Source organism: Callorhinchus milii, unplaced genomic scaffold (assembly GCF_018977255.1).
Source record: "Callorhinchus milii isolate IMCB2004 unplaced genomic scaffold, IMCB_Cmil_1.0 Scaffold1, whole genome shotgun sequence".
Classification (NCBI taxonomy): Eukaryota; Metazoa; Chordata; class Chondrichthyes; order Chimaeriformes; family Callorhinchidae; genus Callorhinchus; species Callorhinchus milii.
The window spans coordinates 56,699,294-56,725,685 of NW_024704742.1; the positions used below are offsets into that span (position 1 = coordinate 56,699,294).

At 39.9% G+C, this 26,392-nt stretch overlaps 1 protein-coding gene across 1 annotated transcript in view; it reads left to right on the forward strand.

Moving 5' to 3' along the window:
- Positions 1-9,372: 9,372 nt before the first annotated feature.
- The window catches only part of LOC103178234 (sorbin and SH3 domain-containing protein 2), a 127,198-nt gene continuing 110,178 nt past the window's right edge, over positions 9,373-26,392 (forward strand). Inside the window, exon 1 of the mRNA XM_042341065.1 lies at positions 9,373-9,669. The gene's annotated coding sequence lies outside the window, so the exon portion shown is untranslated. The remainder of the gene's footprint in view (positions 9,670-26,392) is intronic.

Below are 26,392 nucleotides of genomic sequence, written 5' to 3' on the forward strand. Positions count from 1 at the left end.
ATTCAAAATAGTACCAGGAATATATGTATTTCTTCTCCTTGCAGCAGGCTGTAGGCAAGGCAATTTTTAACTAAAAAATTATGCTGACACCTGAGTTTTGTTGTTTGCTACAGGAAGGCTAAAGGCAGACAACCAGGACAGGCCTAGACATTGCAGCAAGGGCAGGGGAGAGGCACTGCAGTGAGAGCAAGGGAATGACAGTGCAGCAGAGGGGAGGGCAAGAGAAATGGAAAGAGTCCAAATTGAGAACAAAGGAAGGAAGACTTGGATGTGAGACAGGGAAGAGAGAAAATGAAGATAAAAGGAAGCCCTGTAAGGTGTTTTGAAACATTTTGATGTAGGCACTGTAACAAATGTAAGGATATTGTAATAGATTGAAATAGAAGAAAAGAAAGCAAACTATAGGATCTGCTAAGTGGTGATTTCTAATTGATTTCTGTAAGAAAACCTAGTTGGGACACCTGGTGTAACTGGAGGTAAGTTATGAAGGCTAGCTGAGCATAGATGATGTTGGAGCAGAGCTCCTACCAGTTAGTGTAACGTACTTCCTGGTTTCTAACTTCATAGGTCCCATTACAAATCACTGCATGTTTGATCCCAGAATCAACAAAAGCAAATTAGAAGCAATTCTGGATGTATGGCAGCACTCTTGCCTCTGAGTCAGAAGGATGCGGGTTCAAGCCCCATGTCAGGACTTTGCACTCACAATCTAGGCTGACACACCAGTGCAACACTGGGGAACTGCTGCAATGTTGGAGGTGCCGACCTTCAGATAAGATGTTAAGCCAAGCTCCCGTCTGCCTGTTCAGGTAAATGTTAAAGATCCCGTGGCACTTTTGAAACAGAGAGAATGGAGTTTACAAGTCAAATAATCCCCCAGAATCAAATTGATCATTTTATTTACATGATTACATTGCAGTGAGCTTGTTGATCGCCACGTTCACCTACAATTAGACAATCTCGTTACTCCTGTGAAGCACTTTGAAGCTTCTCAGTGACATAAGATGTAATTTCAAATGCAAGGATTATTACATCGTCAGAATATTCAAGCAGCAATGGGAGAACAACAAAAAACAAGAGCGGTTTACATATTTTTAATCAAGTATTTGCAGTGAAATAAATTGCAAAACCAGGAAACATGAGTGGTAAAAACAGGGGAGGGGTGGAGAAGTGCTTGAATGCTTACATAATATATGTATGGTAATAATCCTTGCGCTTGATAAAGCGCCTTTCACATCAGAAGGGTGTCTCAAAATGCTTCACAGGATTTTTACTGTAAAGTGCAGTGACCATGTATCTTGAAGGCGGACATGGCAGCCAATTTGCTCACAGCAGAGGTAAAGTCTGAAATGATGGGGGAGTTTTCCAAGCAACAGAATTGTGCATTTTGCGGGAAATTAATGGATCAAGTAGAAAATAAAAACAGGTATATCTGTGCAACGGAAAATGATTACGTGAAAAATAAACATGTTTGTTTGAGCCAAGGACATTGCATTGCTGAATAAACTACTTTTAGATTTTAGTAAAACCCACTGGACTAACACTTGCTGAGTGAGTTTTAAAGATCTGGGTCAGTCGGCACAATGTGATTACGTCTCTGGGGATCTGTAAGGTTATAAGGAGAGTTTTTCACATGACTTGTTCCATGCAGTTCTCACTGACAATAGTGGTTTTCTTTCAGTCTTGGTAAGTGGTGCAATTTGCAAAGTGGAGGTATTTGGCATGGCTGTATTTGTATTTAAGAGGAGTGCTCACATGCTTGCAAGGATTACCAAACTCGTTCTATGTATATCTCCGACGATTAACGATCTTAGTTGCTGGTGCTTTATTCAGTTGCTGCACGCAGTTCAGGAACTTTTTTTTATAAACTTCTAGTAGGTCCAAGTGACAGATCAGCAATGTCAACACTTTTGAGCTGTATGTGTTTTAAAATAGGACTTTACGGAATTGAAATATCATTTCCAGAATTAAATTAGCTGCTCCCGTAAATCTCAAAAGGGTCTGCTGTTAACAAGTAGCGTGACTTGGGCATGTGAAGCATTCTTTGGAGGCTCTTTTTAGAATGTATTTTTGTATACTTGAGGAAAGCTTGCTGGTCAAACTACTCTATTGTGTTTGCTGTTGGGGTTACAAAGTGAGTGAGGAACTATGTTTCATTGAGGCTTCAGCCACGAAAGCTGCATGATGAGAAGGAGAGTTTGAAAAGTCAAGTCAATAGATATTACAAGTTTACCGTGAAAAGTAAACTGGAGAAGACATTCTTCTGATAAGATTTTTTTAAAAATGTTCTTCATATGATGTTGATGTCATTTTTTTTTTGTATTTTGTGTCTCCACACCCCCCTCCCCTCCCCTTCCCCTCCAGACACCCCACTTAGTATATACAGCTCTGAAACTTCAGAGGTTCTGAAGCTTCAGAGCTGTATAAACTGTACATAAAAGCTGATGACTTTTTTTTATTGACTTTGCAATTCATATGTTTGTTTTCAGTTTGTTGATTTTTTTAAACCAACCATATTTCTGCAATTGTAACTTTTTGTATTCAAGTAAATGTTTCTGTAATATAGAAAGTTAGTGCGTATGAACTGATTATACTGTATATGTAGGTATGGTTGATTGGGGAGGGATGCATATCTTCCACCACCATCCTCCCTAATCCCAGCTCACATGTAAATCCTTGACTGTCCAGTGCCTTGGGAAGTTCTCCCAACGTGAAAGGCACTATGCAAATGTAATTTGTTGTTGTTTAATTTGAGAACTTCCAAATGTTGCATTTCCTACTTTCCATTTCTTACACAGAACAGGTCAGTAATGTGCAGTAGGATCAGATGAAGAAAGTCATTTTTAAAACACCTTTGAATCTTTTAAATATGAACTAACATAGAAAAGCAGCAGAAGAAATTGTAATGGGAATAAATATTTCCCTACAAACAAAAGTACTGTATTGTGGAATACATAACAAGTATATTATCCATGCACAAGTCTGTTCTGTTGGTGCTATTTCTGTTGATGGGCATTTAAAATAGGGTTGTGAATGGAGCTTTTTGCAGCTTGATTATATCTTAATGGGAAAGACCTCCGTTTAAAAAAAAGGTAGACACAGCCTTTTTATATTTTCACCTAATTGTACTGAAAGAAATACCTCCCAAAGGACTAGAGGAATTCAGGGCTGCTCACAAATGTTGCTCTGTGCTCCTGAAAAACAAACAGCAACAGTATGTACAGCTCAGCACAAGGTAACAGTATGCCTTTTATCAATGTGCTGAATGTGGTGTCAGATTTTAGTGAACAAAAAATAAGCTCTTGAACCATTATTTACATAACTGGATTCTGAGGATTCAATTTTTTTCAAAAAAGGCTTGTGCTTTTTCCACGGCAAGACATACAATGAAATGTTTCACTATACCTAAAATGTAGCTGATGATAATTGAACCAAAAAAAACGCGTTTCTAAGAATGTGATCAGGGTGATAAATACTTTGTGACTCAATTTTTTTTGTAGTAGAAAGGCTTAATAATATCCAGTTATGTGTATTAATGCATGGGCAGTTCTAACACAGTATGCTATCAATAGCTCTGTAAAGTGCTATGATTGCCAGCTCAGTGGGGCCCAGCTTTACTGGTTCTATTTACAATTTCTATCGACACTAAAAAATCCCTGTCTCCTGAAAAATAACTTTTTTTTTCCTCCTGTGTTTTCCCTTTCTGCCTTTATCCACTTAGTTTTTCCAGAAGCTATTTTACTTTCCCCTGTTTCCCTTTTGTTCCTTTCTTTCCATTTTTGGTTTTGATTGCTTCATATACAGTGTACCTTTTGAACAATTTGATCTAAACTACAACATGATTCTTTCACAAGAGAGTAAGCAAATGGACCATTTGGTCAATTGAGCCCATTCCTTCGGATGGACCTTGTAAAGTTGGTAACATCATTATATATTCCACTGAACCTCCATTTAACAGTCATACCCTTGCTCCTCTTTCCTTACTTGGCATTCACCACTGTTCCTGAGATACCCTTTGAGACTTTATCCTATGTGAAAGGTGGTGTGTAAATTGTTGTTGATGTTAATCCCCTGAAGGATTATTCAATAATAAATTTGTTTGATTTTCTACATATTGCACGGTAGTTTGAAGCCGCATGCATGCAGTACTACACATGGCATTCTTTACTGTGGAATGATATAGTTTTTGAGTGGGTCTGCCAACTCTTCCACTTCATCAAGTAATAGTCCATTCAGCTTTCATACCTTAATTATTATTGAAGAGGAGAACTGAATCAGCAAGCTGTATCTTCTTTCTACGCCCTTCCTAATTTATTACAGATAATACTCAACTCTAAGTTGAAATAAACATTAGTGATGCGCAATAGAGAACCATGGAATTGCTGTTTCATTTTCTGTAACTCACAAAAAATATACAAGTGATTTACTAAATTTCTGTAGTAGAATGAATAGTCCATTATTACTCACTGAGCAGTCCCTTTCAAAGTTTTTTTTTGGGTCAATGGGGTTTATGACACATGGGGAAACCCATCACCATGCTTAAAAGTATCCAAACTAAAATGAAAGTTCTGTGCATCCCATCTATACTTGGAAATTCCAGAGATATTTATTGGAATGGAATGTGCACTCTTTCCCTGAAGAGACGTGGACAGTATTAAGTAAGTAGAATGTGTCCCTCCAAGGAGAGAGTGTGCACTCCACTCAATTTTTATATTGGATCTTGGAATGAATTTTTTTATAATGTTGTACGCTGCTTCGATCAATTAGAGTGTTGCTGGAGCCGGTGGTGTTCAAGTGGCCTTTGGTTGAAAACTGCGCAACCACAATGATGTAATTATTAAAATAGAGCTGGTGATTCATAAAGGAATTATTTGTCCATTCTAAAAAGTCAGGGGAATTCGGAGCCTAATTTATTATTGCAGTCCTAACATTATTTATTATTATTATAATTCTAAATTTTATAAGTTACTTTTTTTAAATTGTTGGTTGAAAATGCAACATTTCGTAACTGATTTTGTTGGTCTGTAGTGATATATATTGAATATATTATCAAATGTCACCTGTTTAATCCTACCTGGGTTAAACAGAGTTCCAGGATGCTACCCCGCGTGAAAGGCGCTATATGAATTCAAGTTGTCATTGCCCACAGTTTAGCTTCTTTAAGCTACTCTGAGAAAACTTCTTTGATATCAGGAATAGTAATATTACAAGGTGCAATGTGAGATATCAAAATGTTACTCCATGTCAAGGTCCAGGCTGGCCTGAAATAAATTGAAAAGATGTTGTGATTAATACAGTTGCTAGATAATATTTCAACATAAGTGAGCACAACCAGATAAGGTATGAGTGGCAAAGGAATAATCTAATTTGCCTCTCATGTTTGTGGTCTGCATTGTCAGAAAATCTGATACTGGCCAGAATCTCTACATTCCCTTTGTAGAGAGCAATTCAAAGTTTAAATAATTAAACTGCAGTCATGCAGTCGCTAGCTGGTACAGCAAACATGCTTAATTTTATTAAAATATGAATTTAATGTACCTGTTGTTTCTGCTCATTGATGTACGCCTCTTTGGTCGTAGTCTAGCCTTCTCTTGCTGGGTGAAGCTCCAGAGCCGCTGGTTGCTCTCTGGTACACTGTTCAAGTGGCCATTGTTTACATAGGAACCTTGGCAGAGTGTTGCCGATCTCTTAGACTCTAGAGGACATCACAGCTGAGCCTTCTTCCCACTCGGCCACCCTACAAATACACACCCAATAGAGGCCACTGGAGCAGACTGCTCACGTTTCCCCTTCACCCATCCCGCTCCTCAACTCTGGATAGTCCAGGGCCAATTTGACCTTCCTATGTAGCCACAGTTGAGACCAGCATACTCAGCGCAGACAGGATTTGAACCTTGCCTGTTGGCTGCAGCTTTACCCATGAAACAGTCAGACATTTTTCTTGGCTACTACCTGTGGTGTGTTTGTTCATTTACTTCTAATTTTGAAGCACACAGTTAACCCTGGGTGGGGGTGGGGCAGGACCACAGCTGTGAACACAGTGAATGACTGAGTACCTAACATACTTGGCACAGACCCAAATAGCCCCTAACTAGTCTTATCTCTAATGCCAGTCATCACCACCACACTGCAGGACTATTCAAGTGATAGCTCTGGGATGCTTTTTTCTTGAACTCAGTCCCAGAACCCACAAATACATTGTTTGGTAAAAGAATAAAATACAGCTGCATGATGCAGATTTTTGCATTGCAATTCAATCCAAGGAAGCATTTCTCTGCACTGTCTTTGGGAATAAAAAAAAGTAACATTTCATAATCAATTCAGACCAAATTGTTTACACAAGTGAAAGTGGGGGAGTTCAGATTTCTAACTAGACTTCTGAAATTGATGGTTCATGATTCATTTAGTATGTTGTATTTGTCACCCCAATGTTCTATGGCTGAGGTTTACAAGGAAAGTGAGGGAGTTTACAAGGAAAATTTGTGCTTGTATTGATTTTCCACTCGTCTCTTTTTATACATGAAGCCAGTTTTGATGTTCTTGGTGTACTATGAAATAGAAGGATTACACTGTCTGTCTGAAATACTAGTTTGTATGCACATAATCCCAAAACAATAAGAGCTAAATTGTCCAGCGATCAGTATACAGTCAGTTTGCAAAATCTGGACAGTTATACACATGTCACAGGAGAGATAGCAAGGATACTTTCTTTAAATCACAATGAAAATTGTATGACTGCTAGTCTGAGGAATGGTGTAGTCCGTGGATCTGGTAGTTGTAAAGACTCCCAACAACGTCTAAGCACAGCATCTAATCTGTGCACTATATGATGTAACTTTCTTTATATGGCACATACCAGCATTCCATGTAAAGATAGCAATGTTGTCTGAATACTGACGTGTGATAAGACTTGGCGAGGTGACTTTCAGACCAATAAGTGTTTTGGAGACTGTGTTGTAGAGATGCCTTTAAATGACTTTCCATCAGCTCTGGCATCTGCCCTTCAGTCCTAGCTCCAGACCCACATGGGCCGAACAGGGAGATCTATGGATTGTCCAGAACGCTTATGGAAATAATGTAGATAAATAGCAATTCATTAGGTAGAGAGGTCCACCAGAGGAAGGATTGATTGGGCCTGACTCATTCACTAAACACCACTGTAAAAAAGGATTTAAAGAATACCATTTTCATGAAGAATTATTTTCCGACTAATTTATAGAATCCGGGAAAGTTTACACACTGCAGAGGAGGCCGTTCGTCCCATCATGTCTCTGCTGGTTCTCACTCCCTCACTGGAGCTATCTGTCATTCCTTTTTCCCTTCTCTTTCGCTGTCCCCTTCAGTAATATTGTTTAAGTCTTTATCCAATTCCCATTTAATGCTGCTTCTACTCAGCTAGAACAGACATTTGTGGTAAGATATTCCAAAATCTAATCACAAATGTAACAAAAATTCTTTCTCTATTTACCCTATGAAAATCATTCATGATTTAGAAAATCTCTGTTAGATCTCTCGTTAACCTTCTCTATTCCAACGTTTAAAGTCTCCCTATTCCCTCTCATGCATGATGTTTGTGCTGGTGAATCTCCACTTCACCTGCTCCAATATAGTAATGCCATTTATATAACACTAGCTGTACCCGTTGCAGCTACCCTTGCAACAAAAGTATTATTATCTTCTTCCTCTATCTTATACTAATAAAGATGAAATGTCTGTTGTGTGTGTCTGCCAAGAATGCAATAACTGCCGAGAGTCTCCCCCTCCCCCCGCCCCCCCCCCACCCCGCCGAGAGTCTCCCCCGTCCCCACCCCCCGGCCGAGAGTCTCCCCCCAACCCCCCGGCCGAGAGTCTCTCCCCCACCCCCGCTGAGAGTCTCCCCCCACCCCCTACCCCCCAGCCGAGAGTCTCCCCCCCACCCCCACCACCAAGAGTCCTCCCGCAGGAGTCCTCCCAACAGTAGTCCGCCTGACTGAGTCCTCCCAACAGGATTCCTCTAAAAAGGATATGTGTGCAAATATGTGAGCAAGAGATGATAGCGAGTTGAATAGCATATTTTCATCATCTTTCTGGATAAAGATGTCTAAGAAATGGCAGACCAAAGAGAGAAGGCCGATTAAATGAAACTGGTTGCAAACGTAGCTCCAACAGATATAGCTAGTACTTTATATTATTATACTTTATATTATATTGTACTTTGTATAAGACATTATAAATCATGTCTCTACATTGATCAATTATTACATTATTGGCAGACAGACAGATGTGTCTCTCTAAAAGGGTGTGTGATTTCCTCCTTTGTTGCAGAATACCTCATATTTTGGGCTTAATTAAAACATTTAAATATAACTCATCAACAATAGGAGATCCCCAGAAAGAAATATGCCCATGGCACTCCCCATGCAAGACCTTTCCGATGAGGTATAAATCATGTCTCTACGTCCATTGGTTATTGCGTTATTGGAAGACAGACAAACATACAAACATTTTGTCTTTATTCGTATAGAAGGTCCCCAAAAACTACACAGTAGACAGGCTATGATCTGACTAACTTTTAACATCTCCCTCCCTGCCTTGCATGTAATCATATCACAACACATGTAGCAGGATTATGATGAAAATGACAAACAACAACAACTTGAATTTGCATAGTGCTCTTCACGCGGGTAGCATCCCGAGCGCTTCAGAGTGGCGGAGTCTGACATACCCCTCTTCTCTTTCTGCGGACTAAAATGTTTTTAATAAACAGATCAGACCTACTTGATGAAGACTGACATTTAAGGGGGTAGCAGCTCAGATTTCTTTTATCATTTTTAAATATTTCGTTAGCATCCAAAGGCAGAAAACTCAGAAAATGTACTGGTTTGGAATCCAAAGAAAAACATTTTTTGTGTGTGTTCTTTTAAGTATTTAAATGGGTGCGTTATTAAAGACTTTAGCTATCATGCTTCAAAATTTGGTAGATCTGCTTGAAAATAATTGTTTTTATATGTGTGTGGGTATGTATATATAAGTTTTACATATATTGGCAATATGAAAAGTTTTAAAACCAAATATAATCTCTGTTTGTGAACCCATGTTGTATCTGGTGAAAGTAGAGGTTTCTGAAGTTCTTTTTGTTTCTCTTGGTCGATTGCCCTTATTTTACGGTCTCCCTGGTATTTATACAGCTCCCAATGCATGACCTCTGCGAGAGCATCAGTCATGTTTCACCTCAGCGTGACCCATCCAACAAGTGCTTAGTACTCTCGAAAGGAAAGGGGATGTGCACAGTTTTGCGAATTCGGCTTTAACAAACAATGGCAGTTTGAACCGATTAGGCTTTTCCACACAATCATTGAAGTGCTCTATAATGTAATACACTTGCAGTAGGAGTGGGCAAACATAACCTTGCATGGAAGGGTTGTGGGTACACGGCTCTTATAGTATTTTTAGCCCCTTGCATTGCTGATAATCTCTTCATGCCATTGCATGACCCTGACACTTGCAGCTGTAAAAGCCTTAGTTTGTGTACCTCAGTGAAGGTGGAGCAGATGCTCTCCATGTCAGAGACAGTGAATTGAGAATGGAGATTTGCTAAATTTATTGCACAGCACCATTCATAGAACATGTGCTGTCTCATTCCATTCTCTGGATAAAGAAGAATTTCTTTGAACTTTTACTTGTTGGCACGTAAGTACAGAACAGACTTTTAACCATGTACAAAAAGGCTAGCACTGCGGTATGGCATTCACAGATCTCTAGTTTTGAAGAATATTGATTATTAATGGATATTAAGTCATCACCTACGCAGTAGTATTTTTCCCACTGCAGTCTGACCCACACACCCAGGACACATGATTCTTGTAAGTCTTTAAAGAGGATTAAAGGTGTTAATCTTCCAATGAACTGAGTAAGACCTGGCTGCAGAAAGCACTCCATAACACTGAGCCTATAATTCAAATGGCTGTCTGTGTGCTGGGAAAGTTTCATTTTTGACTGGTAAGTTATTTATTAATCAGTGGTTGAGAGAAATTATTGTGGGATAATGCCTATAATTTTAAATGGGTTTGACAAAATGTTGCTGTCTGGGTGATATGTTCTACATTTTCAGAAATGTTAAATGAGAAAGCTTTGGGACGTCCTCCCGACATGAAAGGCGCTATATAAATGTAATTATTTTGTTGTTGTAAATGATAAAGTATATTTATATTTTTATCCCCTCCAACAGCCCTGCCATATTTACAAACTACAATGCTCTATTTAATTGGGTCATCTGCACAGATCATTTTATCTTGTGACATGCTGGTCACTTCGTAGGGTCAGATATAGTGTGCAGAATTGATTGTCTCTATTGAGTTGACGTTTATGCTAGAATATTCACCTGTGCATTAGAAGTGGGGAATATCCAGTCAACAAAATGCAAATTTGTTTTCATACATATTTCTGTAGAAAGAATTTCATCAGGATAAATTGTCTAATGCAAAAAAGAAAATCTTGATGAATGCACGTGATGCTTGATGCAAGGAACTCAAAGCTGTTCAATGCTCAGATTGACCAACTATTGTTTTGAGATTTTATGGTTATTATAATGGCAACAAACATATGGTAAATAATATAATCTTGCATTTTATATAATACCTTATGTCGAAATGTCTCAAAGGATTTCACAGGATTGAGCGTGAAGTGTGCTAAAGACTGTTCATTTGTAGGTGAGGAGAGCGCTGTTTCACAAACTTCCATGAAGTTTATGACCAATTTTATTTGGGAGATTGTTGGCAAGGAGACTGGGAGAAACTCCGTTCTCTTTTTGAATAGTGCCATGGGATCTTTAATATATTCCTGAAAAGGCAGTCGAGATTTGACGACTCCTCTGAGCATGCAGCCCCACCAGCTGCGTTGAAATGCCAGCTCAGACTGTGGGGTTTAAGTCTTGATGTCGGGCTTGAACTCATAACTTGATTTATAGACAAGAGTAAGCCAAACTGTCGAGAATAGGCAAATTGAAGTAGCATGAAATCTCATGTCCTCATTCACCCTCACTGCACATACCCTACCTTGCCTCCACCTGCCCAGATGCATGAAGAAGAGGGAAAGTTTACCTGCGTGTGAGTGTGTGAGAGGGAGAAGGAAGGTGGCGTGTCTAAGATGTAAGAAGGTTGACTGGAATCCATTTATCCACTGCTGGTTAAGTTGTTAATACCAAAGCATTGAGGCTCTGTTTTCGAAAAATTCACAGCAAAGCACAACAAGGATGCACTACTAATTTCAGAGAAACCCATATACTGTGATTCTGCATACAAAACTAAATCCAAAATAAAAAAATGTGCTAGTATAACAGCAATATAAGAGTGTGGCTTGTGAATTCAAATTAGGTTTGTAATATGCACTAGACATTTTTGGACTCATATCCATATGGCTATTTTCAAAGTCATTAATGTTGATTTTCGTTGGGTAAATACATAGTCAGATTGAGTAGCATTCTTTCTTTCTCTTGAAGTTTAGGATTAACAGGTCCAAAATGATGGTAAATGGGAGAAATATGGAATGCTCAAGAATAACAGTCAATGTATGAATTGCCGTAAAATGGGCAGCAGTGGAATAATCCAGTCTGTTTTGAAATGAAGGTTAATTTTAATTCTATAACACTCCATATACATTAACATATGCCATTATAGCTGGATCTCTTTTGGAGGCTGTCTCCGCCTTGTAAAAATTAATGGCTTGGCTCTTTAGAAGATACATAACTCCCACACATAAACCCATGATTCAGAGCTGTGGGGGAGTCTGCAAACCCACGCTCCAAACTGGGGTTGTGATGGTGCACAAACAAGCTGGTAAAAGGAAAGCAAGAGAATATTAAAAAGATTTATCATGACTATTCTGATGATATTGTGCTCAGTAAAATCTTGTTCCACTGTTTGGTATGTAAACTCTTTCTGTTCCTACCCAATGCTGGAAATCCGACATCCGCAGTGACATAAAAACAAAAATTGAAGTGTAAACAAAAGATATTTGTATCAGTGTGACATTTACAAACTTGTATATATCGTTGTCTGTGTTTAGGCGATTTACACATAATCTAAACAACCAAGGGCTGTGCAAAACCATCTTTATTCCTTAAAATGGACAACACCACCTTTGTGAGCATTGCTTTATGTGGATCTGTTCAATGTGTTACAAAGGGCAGGCTTCGTTACAAAGGGGTAAGAATAACGCAATAATGTCTCTATGGGGCATTTTACCTCCATAAGGACAATGGGTTTATTTGGCTGGGGGTGGGGGGGAGAGCAGGGACTGCATCTGGATCAGATGTGACTATAATGTAACTTGATTTGTTCTAGAATAATCAGATGGTGAGACCGCAACGCCACATGTGCTCTTTGTGAGTTCCATTGGTCAAGTGGTTGTTCTATTACAGTAACACCCAGAGGTTCAGAAATTGACCTCTGTGGTTTGAGAATCTCTTGCATTCAGTGTAAACCACCCTCCCCACTCACTACCACCATCAAATCACATTCACTCCACTCTTAAATTCTTGCATGGCTTATGGTGGTATCTGATGCATTGAAGTGAGGAAAGTTAATCATCTGGTAAGGACTGAATATTTCCATTATATATTAATGTTTGCCAGGAATGTCGCCCACGTTCACCCACAAACACACAGTCGTTGCACTTTATTGTTTCATGTGAAGCGCTTTGTGACATCCTTCCAATGTGAAAGGCTTATTATTAAATACTTATCATCAAATAAGTATTATAACATTTGGCAGGAATGTTGCAGTATCAATAATATTAATAATCCTTGCATTTGCTGTTGTGCTTTATGTCATTGAAATGACACAATGTGCTTCACAAGAATTACTGTGTAGTTGAAAGCAAATTGTGGGTGGAATTTGTGGTTGGACGAAAAACATTGTATCTCTTTTATGGTGTAATTTTCTTACACTTTCATAAATTCAAAGCACAGTTAGGTAATATAATAATCCTTGCATTTGATATAGTGCTTTTCACGTCTTCTCGACATCTCAAAGCGCTTCACAGAATAGACTGTAAAGTGAATTGACTGTATATTTGTGGGCGAAATGCGGCAGCCAATTGCGCACAGCAATGTCCCACAAACAGTCGTGGATTGAAAATGACCAATTTCTTATTGTTTTGTTCTTGGAGGGATTATTATTAGGCTTGTGGAGTAACTTGCCCAAGGTTTCGTCCTACCTGGAATTGAACCCAGGTGTCTCGATTGCAAAGCAAGTGCTCTAGGTATGACAAGTTAGGCAGATGTGGAAATAATTTACCAAAACATGTATCTTTTAAGGAACCCCAACACACTTGTGGTGTGGATTTAATAGTTAGGATGTTAGAAAGGGTAAGAAAATTGCACTGTAAACATGATTTGCAACCTAACACCAATTTGCCTACAAATATAGTTTCTACACTTTGAAGTGCTTTTGAGACATGTTAACTTGATAAAGCCCTATATCAAATACAAAGATTTATTTATCTTTCTCCATTTGTAAACAAGCCATCAATTCACTGTCAGACATTTGTGAATGTCTTAGTTTATCATGGAAATTACAAAATATGTTATGAATTGAATAGTTGTGACTTCTTGCAATCGGGAAAAGTGCAGTGAAATGCAGTAATTTATTTCATACTCCATTATAATGCGCTCATTGTTGGGTGTCCAAATGTCTTAACTTTTTTTTCCTTTTTGGTTGTTAAAAATCACACTGACTCATACTGAGTTCAATTAACTCCCTCCATTACCTCACCCAACTGGGATTCTTCAGATGGTGAGTATTGGCAGGCTGTTTGACTGCAGGGGGCAGAACCCAATCATGGTCTGACCATTCTTCACCCACATGCAACTTTGGGCATCACATAGGAGCAAGAATCCTGCCAGTTGTTTTTCCTTCCTTTTCCACATCCATCACCACCATCCTTCGTTGGCCAGGAATGTTGAGGTCCGTTATAACATATCTTTTGGTTAGCTACATGTCTGACACATGTGGAAATCCATCACCATGCTTGAGAGTATCCAAACCAGACTGAGAGTTCTTATACGTATGCCAACAAAATATGGAAATTTCTGGAATGGAATGCGCACTCTCTTCCCGGAGGACTCGCCTGATTTACATAATTCCGGTAAGCAGGGTGCATCCCTCCAGGGTGAGCATGTGTATTCCATTGTCCAGGAATGCTGAGGCCAATTATAACATCCCAGCGCTGCCTTGACTGAGATCAAGCAACTCAGCACGGGCCAGGGAACGCAATTCTGAGCTATTGTTTGTCCATGTATGTGTATTATAATAATAAAAAGAATCCTTGCGTTTGATATAAATGCTTTATCACTCGTGGAGATGTCTCAAAGCGCTTCACAGAATATATCTAATGGGAATTGACTGTATATTTGCGGGTGAAATGTGGGAGCCAATTGCACACAGCAGTGTCCCACAAACAGTCAAGGACCAAATGACCAAATTATTTTGTATTATTTTTATTTGAACCGTTTATTCCCCCCGGAAAGCAATCCATCAATCGACTAACAACAAGGTTTCTACTTACTGCTAGGTAAACAGTAAGGAAATGTGCCTAAAGTTTCACCCTGCCCAAGAATCAAACCCGGGAGCTCTTGCTTGCGAGGCGAGTGCTTTAACCATTACACTACAGGACTCCACACTTGCTATCGCTAAGTTTCACGCTTTCAGTGGAACCAGTGGAGATCTATTTTTAATCTTATTTATGTTTGTGTGAAAGACGAGGGACAGGTGGCAGTCACCGTTTTGGAAGGTTAATGTGGACACTGGGATGGAAATAGTTTCCTTCAGATAATTAGGGTTGTATTGGTGGCCCAGGGAATTTGTTGGCTTGGACACAGATAGGGGGATGCAACTGTGTGGCCAGCAACTGGCTGTGATGAGACAAATGATACTATTGTGTGGTCTGACAGCATGGGCTGGTTTTCCAATGTGTTTTTGAGGACAGCATGTGGCTTCTCTCTTGATGTATTTGTTGCACGGCCACCATTGGCAGCCATTACACTCTGAAACTTTGGAACTCCTTCCATCAACCCCTTTGCTTCGCCCCTCCTTCCCCATCTTCAGGTCATGCCTGAAGACCTTTCTTTTCGACCGCACCTGTGGTCACCTTCCCCCTCCCTCTGGCTCGGCCTTGGGCGCCATCATTGCTAAGCGCCCTGAGACGCCGCTCGGCGTGGAGGGTGCTATATGTGCAAGTTGTTGTTGTTGTTGCTTATGTTCACTGTGCCATAAGGAAGTGTTTACATGGCCTATTTAATTAAGTATTCATGATATCAGATGTCAGAAGTTACTCGAGATATTTCCACAGAACGCTTGTGTAACTGACTCCATTTCACTGGTGACACATTCTCAGCCTCTGCCTGCACTGGAACACTCTCCCTCAATCCCTCTGCCTTGTCCTCTTGCTCCCCTTTTTCAAGTCCTGGCTGAAAACCTTCCTCTTTGACCGTGATTATGGCCACCTCCCTCCCACCCAGCTTAGAGTCAGACTCCGCCACTGTGAAGTGCTCTAATGCTACCCTGCGTGGAGGGCGCTATATAAGTTGGTGTTGCATTGAAACACCCCAGGAAACTCTTTCCTCTGTCCCAGCTATCACAGTACAGTACATTAGTACATATGCTAATGTGAGCAATGTGAAAAGCCCACAATATAATGCTCTCACAGAGAAGGATACATTACATAGAAATTTATTAGGTTGTATAATTGGTCTAAAAGCCTCCTGCTGCTGTGTAATACTGCTCATCTATGTTACTCAGTGCTATTATAATAGAATCATGTAACTTACAGCATAGAAGGAGGTTATTTGTTCCCTCAAGACTATTCTGGTGCTTGCTCTTCTGCTAGAAGTAGACATTCTAATCTTAATTGCATACTCTTTCCACATAGCTTTTATTTTCTTGCAACCTTCCTCATCACTGAATACATCACCTGAATCTTCAAAAAGTTTTTTTTTGGCTGCAGTTAAAAATTGGTCTTACATTTTTTAAAAAAGTTTCAGTAATGTTTATTATTTAAATAATTCGCCACATTTACTAAACGATAAATCTCTTGCAGGTAATTTATTCTTTCCAGGTCAGGAACCATTTCTTCCCCCAGAGGGTTGTGAAGATGTGAATACCCTGCTCCCATACAGCTGTAGAGGTCAAATAAATAGGGATATTTTTCGAGAGATGGTTTCTTGGGCAGTAAATGTATTAAAATATGGTGAAAAGGCAGAGAATTATGATCAAAAGATCTGCTGAGATTTAATAAATAAGTGAAACAGGCTCAATAAATTAAATTGGCCTGTTCCTGTTTCCAATGTATCAAATTGTAAAATGCCTTTTGTTTTAGTATTAACCAAAAGATACCGGTGAAGATTATTTAAGGATTAGGTGTTTATATGTACTGAATAGAAGAATGCTAGGTATCTAAATAATATATGGAAATCAACACAATAAAATGTGCTCTGATTACAATTCTCATAATTTCACAGATTGGAGGCAGTGTAGGTGGAATAAATTACTATCTTCATAAGCATTTGGAGAAGTGGAAAATGTGTAGGCTAAGCAACTGTTCAGCATTTCAAAGAGGGTTGAAAGTAAAGTTGCTAATGATCTAACTAGGTGAAATGAAGAAGATTCCTAGTATGTATTCAAGTCCATCTGGAGAATTGCCAATTATGCAATATGGAAAGACTGAGGGGAAACTAGTTTCTCAGCATGGATTTTAATGTAAGTGTGTTCTGCACCTCCCATTCCATTGCAAACTATACTGACAGGTAGTGCAATAATGTAAGGGGAGTAGCAATGCAGCTTCTAGAGCAGAGGCTTTGGAGGCAGCTGATTGAGGAACTTTCCTACAGGGATGCATACGTTTTGGGCTGAATTCTTAGCCTGCCTAAATTCTTTCCGTGCTCATAAGTGCTTCTCAAAGATTTTCCCCACACCATGGAGAATGATTGTGGCAAGAAAATAGAAGTTGCCATTTCATCACTTGTAAACAACTGCCTGTAGGTGTGAGCTCTTGCACTCAATATGCCATGGTTTGACTCTTTCTACTGATGCTGTAGAATACTTCTGTCTGTGTTATTAGGGGAGGCATTAGTTTCTCATCCTATTAAACTGGAGGAATGCTGTCATTAACATGCAGGAAAATGGGTTCAGGACCTAAATCCTGGTAATATCTGCACATTGAAAGAATAAATAATGGGGGGTAAATACTGCTTCTCAAATGGAGCCATCAAATTCATTGCATGTTTCTTAACTGAGAAATTGACCAATATAGAAATACAGCATTTTTAATCAAATGTCCAAAAGGCATCAAACTGAAAAATTACCACTGTGAAAAATCCATAGGGCAGTCATGTTACGGTACAGTGCATTCATTTGAGTTTATTGCTTTTGTTAAGTAAACTCCCATTAGTTGTTCCCCGTTGACATTCATTGGATTGTTGAATGGATTGTGCTTGTCACTCTAAGCCACAGGCATCAGCTGCTTACGTTTGGGTGTTTAGACAAGGAGAGTATTATTGAACTGTTCCACGACTTTGCCGTTGATATCTTTCATAATCATCATGTTCTTTCTGGTAGGGCGTTTTGGGGAGATTCATTCACTTTGTACATATCATAACATAACAGATTTACAAATCACTTTTAATATCTGCATATAAATGTTTTGCCTAGGAAAGTCAATACTGTAAATTTATGTAGCAATGGTTTCTACATGTATATCGGTTGCCTTGCTTTACTTCTTCTTTGCATTTATTCACAAACATGCAAAATTGCTTTCATGTGAAACAGTGTTTGCAGGTTCAGAGTTCCTCACCCACTGTTTGCTGCCTTCCCCTAGATGTCGCAGCACAAAACCAATCTTGTTGTAAATTCATTACTTCCAATTAAACTCAAATGTTTCCCAATTGGCTTGTAGCTGAATGGAATGCAAGCTCATGTGAGAGGGATTGTTTTGAGGTAATGCACTGGTCCTGCAGTGTGAGGCATGTGTACATGGTTGGTTAAATCTCCACACTGATTCATTCCTGTGGAATGCCTTTTGCTAGCTCAGAGTTATTGACTGGGTTCTTCTCTTGTACCCGTGTGCTGAATTGGATTGATTTGTGGAAGAATTATCAGTACAAAGCTTTCACAAATGCGCAAATATACTTCAGTACTGCAGTAAAACCATTGAGCAACCCTATGCTTGTAAAGGTTTAATTCCCTGTTAATTCCACCATGTATCAGTGTTTGAAGGGAACCTTTCTCTCACAACTGAGGTGATCCTATTAGGATTTATTTATGATTTTTGTTGGAGGAGGAGTAGCGTACCATATAATGTGTGTCTGTATAATGTAGTGGGGAAGGGTGTTGTTTAATGCTTTTGGTGGATTTTCTGACTATTAAAATGTGAGTGTTGGAAAAGAGCAGTTTTCCATTTTATTTTGAACACTCAGTATTCAGGAATTTCTAAGTCAACACCATGTATTTAGCTGTAAAGTACATGGTTTATATGGCTTCCACAGTTTACCACAGCCCCAATCTCTGAATAGTGCTTCTGTTCATGCCACCTTTCCCAATTTCCACAGTAGCTATCTGGTAGGTACATACAGCATCTTGCATTACATGGTGCTTTTCATGTAGGTTGAATGTTTCCAATCGATTCTCAAAGAGTCTGGAAAGGGGCAAACTATGACCAGGGCGGAAAGGATTTTTGGGGGCTTAGGTGGGTGTCTACCTCAGCAGAAAATCATCACTCATACAAACCAGTCTCAAAATCACTCATGCAAACCAGTATCCAAATCACTCATGCAAACCAGTATCCAAATCAGACACATGGAAATTTCTCTGAATCTAGCACACTCTCTCAGGAGGGATGCACCCTGCCCACCTAACTCTGGAATGTGTTAGACACAAGTTGGTGAGACCCAAGGCTTGGTTACCCTAGAGTGTGGTTGTGGTACTGCTAGAGCTTAACTCGCTAAAGCTGTTAAGCTCGAGCATTGAGAGCTCTGTCTGGCAAGTTTCCTGGGACAACCCAATCCAATGGGGGCTATGGCTTGCAGGGTTAACATGAGCTGAGTTGGAAGAACCCCTGGCCCCAATATTTGGTCTGCCTCTCCAAATCCCATTGACATGCCACATTGGCTGGCTTCTCCTCATCATTGCCCTTGAGTACTGCAGCCCCATGTCGCTCAGGAGGAGGGCAGAGAGGAAAGCAAGTTTAAGTCTGATGAGCAAATGCACTATCAAGTAATGTTTTCAGAGAGGACACCATTCGTTTATTATTTTGACAGTAAAAATATTACCAACAGTGAAATGCATTATTTGTTCTTCAGGAGTAATAGAGTATGAGATGGGCAGATAGATGGGTGTGAATAGGGAGGAGGATTATTCAACAGAACCCTCATAGGATCAGTAATATATATATTTTAGGGTGTCCATTGCCAGTGGTGTGTTGATGTAAATCATTGGAGCACAGGCTTAATTCTCTCATTCCTTCTTAATCTGTTGAGAATTGCCAATATCAGTCCCAATAGCTGGAGGGAGATCCCGAATGGTGGAAGGCAGAAACAGGGACAAGCAATACTGGGGCCTGTTAGATTCAGTTGCAACTGGCTGCAGTTCACCTCCTATCTGCAGAAAGTACATGACCCTGTGAACACCAGAAAAAGTATTATTTGGGATTATTTAATAAGGAATCTGAGTAGGAACATGTTTCTAGAAGTGCTGCATGTTCTACCTACTTGTGGGAACTGCACTCCGAAAGTAGATTGTGTAGGGGCAGTGTTCTAACAGGTCATCTTTCTGAAATTTTTCTCTACTCCTCTGCAGTCACCAAGAGGAGAATCCATCAAAAATCTCTCCGAGCTCTTGATGTGGATTATTAGCAGAATTCCACTAATCAAAATGCTAACATGATAAACCAGGCCTCTAATGAACTGCCTCTTCACCAGTTTAAGGCACTAACTTGTGAGCTGCTCAACTAGGAAAGCACAATGAGTTCCCTCAGAGCTGTTAGTAGCCATGACAAAATGAGTACTTTGCCTGAATCCGAATTTGAAGTACAAAGTAACTAGGCAGTTAGAGCAAACAAATAGATCTAGGAGGTAGGTGCCAGATTACATCAAACTCTTGTTTTGGCATATTTCCCACATTCCCCCCCAGGTAGTGTCGCGCAGGAGTTGGCAAGAAGTTGTCATGTAGTCTGACGATTGAGCAGTAATGGTGAAAAGTAGGGAATGAATAACAGGCGCTCTACTTATGAACGAAGGGATCAAGTAGAGCTGAGAAGCAGGTGAGCATAATGAGCTGCTTCCCCAGTCAGATTGCCAAGATCAACTGTTACATTAACAATGTCAAACTGTCAGACCAAACAAATGAATTACTATACAAAGTAACTCACAACGGAATAGATCAATGTATTGCTCACAGGTATGCCAATTTTTTATTTGTCGGAGTATATTTTTGTAACTATTTTGACACAATGCGTTGGAACACTGTCACCTTGGACGGTGGGATTGACGGTGCGAGAATGTAATATGTCTGCTGTCTCACAGTTATTGCATTCCTGTAGCACCAAACAACTCTCAGATTTGTCACCAATTAGTAATAAATTAAAAGCCTGGCTTGGGAGAGGTCAAAGACACAGAAATAGGAATGTGACACAGGGGGTAATCTGCAGAGCATGAGGTCAAAGTACTCTGTTAAGCAACACAGCCTTGCACTATATCTGACCTATGCCGTACCTGACCTTCGAATGCCTTCCTGATGCGGTCATTGAATACCAGGTAGAAAAATGTACCAATCCCCAGGACTCGAATTGTTCCTGCACAGAGTATATTTAAAAATAAGTTTGTTTTTATTCAATATGAATAGTTTTTTTTAAATCTATTCTTTCAACAGAATAAGGCAATTATGCAATGTACATTTGTTTCCTGCAGTGCTTTGTGGCTACAAAGTTTTTTTATTTCCAAAAGAAGGTTTAGATCCTCTTGTCAGAAGAAAACTAGCATGATCATACATTGTACTTCATTATTCCAATCATTTTCTATTGACTACAAAGTGTTTAAACTTGATCTCTTAATTTACATGAGCTGAACTGACCCATTAACAAAAAAATTGTGGTGGTGTTTGTTGCCTGCAATGTGTTCTAATCCATATTTTCAGCAGGAGAAAGAGCTACTATAAGACTGGTTGATCATTAACTAAGTGGTATTAATAACCAGAGGTGACTTGTGTTCTAATAAACCGGTTTGTCAGTTCTGTTCCCATTCTCACAGTGTTGCCTGGAAACCGATTGCTCAGCAGCAATGTAACGTCTTGCTTTTCATTACATTAAATTCGCTTGTGAATTGGGTTATGATGAGTTTATTTGCTTGAAAATACTACGTTTGCATTTGGTAGAAATGTTTTTGCATATGCGTGGACCACAGCAGGAATTGCACTGGCTTTCAATAGTAGCACGACCCATGGGGATGGGCATCAAAGCGCCAGAGAGAAGGTATGGAAAGAACCCTTTCACAAAGTGAAATCTGCATTTTAGTTTAAATGCTGAGTATTGCAATTGCTAGCTTAAAAGCACCAGGAATGTAAACCAACGTTGCAGTAAATCAATAACTTAGCTTTGATGTTTTAAAATTGAGCAATTCTGTAACCAAATTAAGGAGATTGATTGACCTTGCCACAGGGCACAACTTGAGTCTTTTGTTCCATGAATTTATGAATTGATATGTTTTCTTAACCTTTTTATTTTATGTGCATGGCTATCAGTTTATTAACGGTGTTTTCTCATTCTTCAAATGCTCTTGTTTATGGTGAATTTATTGCTAACAGCTGCTGCCATGCTTGCAAGAAAAGAAAATATATCTTTCTGCATTTTCTTCTGGTCCCTGAAGCAAAGTCACTATCAGACCACATTGACGTGTCTGACTTATCTTCTTCCAGCAGATGTACAAAAAATGCAGAGCGCACATTTAATGATTCATTTCTAGTTTTATCCAAAACTCTTGAGCGAACAAGATTCCCAACTCCTTTTGAACTCAACTGTGGCAACTGTTGGATCAAATTCCCTTGTTTTGGTTGCAAACAGAGATCTCACATAAATCATTTTGGGGAAGTGGGGGGGAATTTTCCCTCCACTTGCACAGAATGGAAGAGGGAAGAATTCGCCATTAATTTTGAATCATTTGCTGGGAATGTTTGTACCAGCATTCTTCAAAGGTTAATTAAGGGTTGCAGAAGGCTGCCTGAGTAAAGTGTCAGTCGTAAGAACAACAATTTCTACTTCCGACACATAGATGTTGTTAGAGAATGTAGTGAAACTGTGTTAATGAGTGGCTGTCATTTAGTGTGAATTCCAGCTTTTTGGCAACTTGTCAAAGAACACTTTTTTTAAAAATTGACTGCTTATTGTAAGGCTAAGCTATTTTGTTTCCCCCAGATACAATTGATCTTTTTGGCTGTTTGTGGGTATTGCTGTTTGCAAATTGGCTGCTGTGCTTGCCTACAAATGTGCAAATTTACTGTAAAGTTCGGTAACTAATTTATAGGCGAGCACGAATCCTGTGAAGCACTTTGAGATGTCCTTCCAGCATGGAAAGTGCTATATTAAATGCAAGTATTGTCTTAATTTCCACTTCATAATCACAAAGTTGAACTTCTTGTTCTCTTGTAATTGTATTGCCTCACTATGGACTTTGTAGATAATTGGTGTCAAATATTGAGAGATTATCAGTTCATATCATTTCAGAATAGTTATGCTTGTTGTGATCAGTTTAAACACTGTACTGTCATCGACCATTAACGACTTTAAAATGACGGTCAACCAAATCGCATTAACCAAGATAAATTTGCTATAACCTTTCGGAGGCTTATTGTCTTAATGTATGCAGAGTTATCTTCTTTCAGTATCAGATCTATGTTATGTATTCAAATTAGTCTTTCCTCTGTTTGATTGAAATCTTTTTAAAATGTGTACAAATCGTCTCAAAAGCCTTCTCATGCTTTACACAACACATCTGACTTAGCTTCCAGCAGATGTACAAATGCAGGGTTTACATTTAATGATGTGAAGATGCAATTTTTATTGCACAATTTTAAGGAGACTGCAGTATAAGCTGGCAGGCAGGGATGGGCCAGCCGGGCGAGGGGACAGTTTGGTAATTTACCAGAACTGTGTGCCACACAATACTATATATGGAAAGCAAATTTTAAACATATCTTAAACCTCCTCCTTTTGTTGCAATTAAGGATTCCTTGAGGCAAGATTTTGAATTAGGTCTGCATTTGTTTTTTTGTCATTTAAACACCATTGTCCATTGCTGTGCAATGATTTATCTTGGTGCTGATCTTCTTCTGGAGTCTAACCTCTAACCTTTTCTTTAGTTTTAATTCGAAAGTTATGTGGTTTAATCACTGGTAATCAGCTTCACAATAATGAGGGTAACCAGTATAAAATTGTACATAATCTAGGTATTTTCAAATTTCCTGCAGATCTCCTTACCTCCTGGAAACTTAATAATAATCCTTGCATTTGATATAGCGCTTTTCACGTCTTCTAGACATCTCAAAGCACTTTACAGAATATGCTGTAAAGTGAATTGACCGTATATTTGTGGGCGTACCAATTAAAGCATTCAAAAATTAAAATTAAATTAAATATAAAAAAATTACCAGTTAAAGCATTCCAGTTCAATAATGCTGTGGTGAAAGATCTCTTTTTGAATGCTTCTCTTTGCACATGATTGCTACATTGATTCTTTCTGCTCATTAGATTGGACGGGCTATTAATTTATCAGATCCTTTCAGCACTTTCAGTAAATATAGGCATCCTTATTCTAAAATTAAAGTTCTGCACACTAGGACATTCATAGTTGCTCTGTCATGCTACTGCTGCATTAACCACCTGCTCTTAAAAACAAATCGAAAAGGCCATTTGACCCATGAAACCTTGTTCCATTGGATAATAATAATAATAATCCTTCCGCTTGATATAGTGCCAGATGTCTCAAAGCGTTTCACAAAATATACTGGAACGTAAATTGACTGTATATTTTGTGGACGAAATGCGGCAGCCAATTTCACACAGCAGTGTCCCACAAACAGTCGTGGATTGAGGGACAAATTATTATTATTTATTTATCTTTTGAAGGGATTATAACCACTGGAAAACTGATCCCCCAATCAACTCACAACCAGATGCCTATTTCCTGCTAGGTAAACAGAGGCGTGTGGAGTAAGGAAACTTCCCAACGTTTCACCGTGACAGTGAATCAAACTCAGGTCAACAACAACAAGATTCCATTTATAGAGGGCCTTTCGCGTCGGGAGGACGTCCCAAGGCGCTGTACAGTTGGGTCAGGACCCGAGCATTGGTCAGGGTGAGGGGAGGGAAGGGAGGGAGCGAGGAGGGGGTAGAGAGTCTAGAGGGGAGCTGAAGGCACAGTCAAAGAGAAAGGTCTTGAGACCGGCCTTGAAGGAGGAAAGGGAGGAGGCGGCGAAGGCACTGGGGGATAGAGTTCCAGAGCCTCGGGGCTGAGAGGCTGAAGGCCCGACCACCGATGGTAGGGCGGTTGGGGCGGGGGGTGTGGAGCAGACTGGAGCCAGAGGAACGGAGAGTATGGGCAGGTAGGTAGGGGGATAGTAGGTCGGAGAGGTAGGAGGGAGCGAGGCCGTGAATGGCCTTGTAGGTGAGGATCTTGAATTCGATCCTCTGGGGGATGGGGAGCCAGTGGAGGCGAGCGAGGGTGGGAGTGATGTGGTCGCAAAGCCTAGTGCGGGACAGTACACGAGCTGCAGAGTTCTGAATGACCTGCGGCTTGTGGAGGGACGTCAGAGAGTTCCCATAGTCCAGCTTTGAGGTAATAAAGGTGTGGACCAGAGTTTCAGCAGCATGAGGGGTGAGGTAATGCCATAGTCTGGCGATGTTTCGGAGGTGATGGAAGGCGGTGCCAGTTGTGGCGCGGATATGAGGAAGAATGGTCCCCTCGCTTGCGAGGCGATTGTTCTAACCATTAAGCTACAGGGCTCCGTGGCTATCCAGGTCTTTGCTTTGGAGTAATTCACAAATGCAGCATCAACTGTTTTTAGTGGGAGTCTGTTTGTTTGGGTGTTTGTTTTTGGGAGGTGGGCAAGGGGAAAAGGGAAATCTTTAAATCGTTTTGTTTGCTGGAACCTTTATCACTTTTTTAACACATACTTTCTACTTTTACCTTGTCTAAACCAAATAGCTATCCTAAATCTATATCACTTATGCTTATCATAATGTCACCCAGACAATTGATAGTAAGTCCTCTTTTGAAAGCCTTTCCTAGTAACCTAGATCTGGAATCAACTGTGTTGCTCTTTTCTTTCTCCAATGCAGCAACTTCCTTTTGAAGGTTGAGTGGCCAGAAGTATATAGCTTTATCAGTTTGCTTCATTTGTGAGGGCAAAGAAACTTCAGCTTATAGTCAGAAATCTATCTTCGCATAAAGATTAATGTGAACTTTGACATTCTGTCTGCTGCTAACACATCTTTTAAACATTTCCTGCCATTCTGTTTTTCTATTGTCAACTTGCACTTATATAGCGCCCTTCACACGGGGTAACGTCCCTGACTTTTTAGTTCCTCTAATTCTCCTTCCAGTTAACTTTGCCTACTTTTACTCCCTTTACTGAGGTATGCACCCTCGATCCTCACTTTCGATGCCAAGAGTGAAGAGTTCTTTTTCTCTAAGATAGATAACATCACCCTCTCTTACCCCGTCCCCACCTTACACTCCTGTCCCCCATCTCTCCCTACTTCCTTTCCCCCACCATCGTTCATATAAAGCCCACCACCTGTTGGCTCAACCCCCACCCAGCTTCTGGTCATTCAACTACCCCTCCTCTGCCCACTGCTGGCTGACACAATCAACCAGACCCTCTCCTCAGGTCCTATCTTACTCCAACTCAAAACCGCTGTCATCACTCTTCACCTTAAAAAGTCTGCCCTCAATCTCTCCAACCTCCTGTACCTCCACCTCTTGTGGAGTCCTGTAGCTCAGTGGTTAGAGCACTCGCTTTGCAAGCGAGAGACCTGAGTTCAATTCCAGGCAGAGGGCGAAACCTTGGGCAAGTTTCCTTACTCCACACGCCTAATAATAATCCCTCCAAAACCAAAAAAAATAATAAATTGGTCATTTCCAATCCACGACTGTTTGTGGGACATTGCTGTGCGCAATTGGCTGTCGCGTTCACCCACAAATATACAGTCAATTCACTTTACAGTGTGTTCTTTGAAGCGCTTTGGGACGTCCTCCCTATGTGAAAAGCGCTATATCAAATGCAAGGATTATTATTATTATTATAACCTCGCAAACTTCAGACCCATCTCAAACCTGCCCTTCCTGGCCAAAGTTTTGGAACATGTCGTTTCA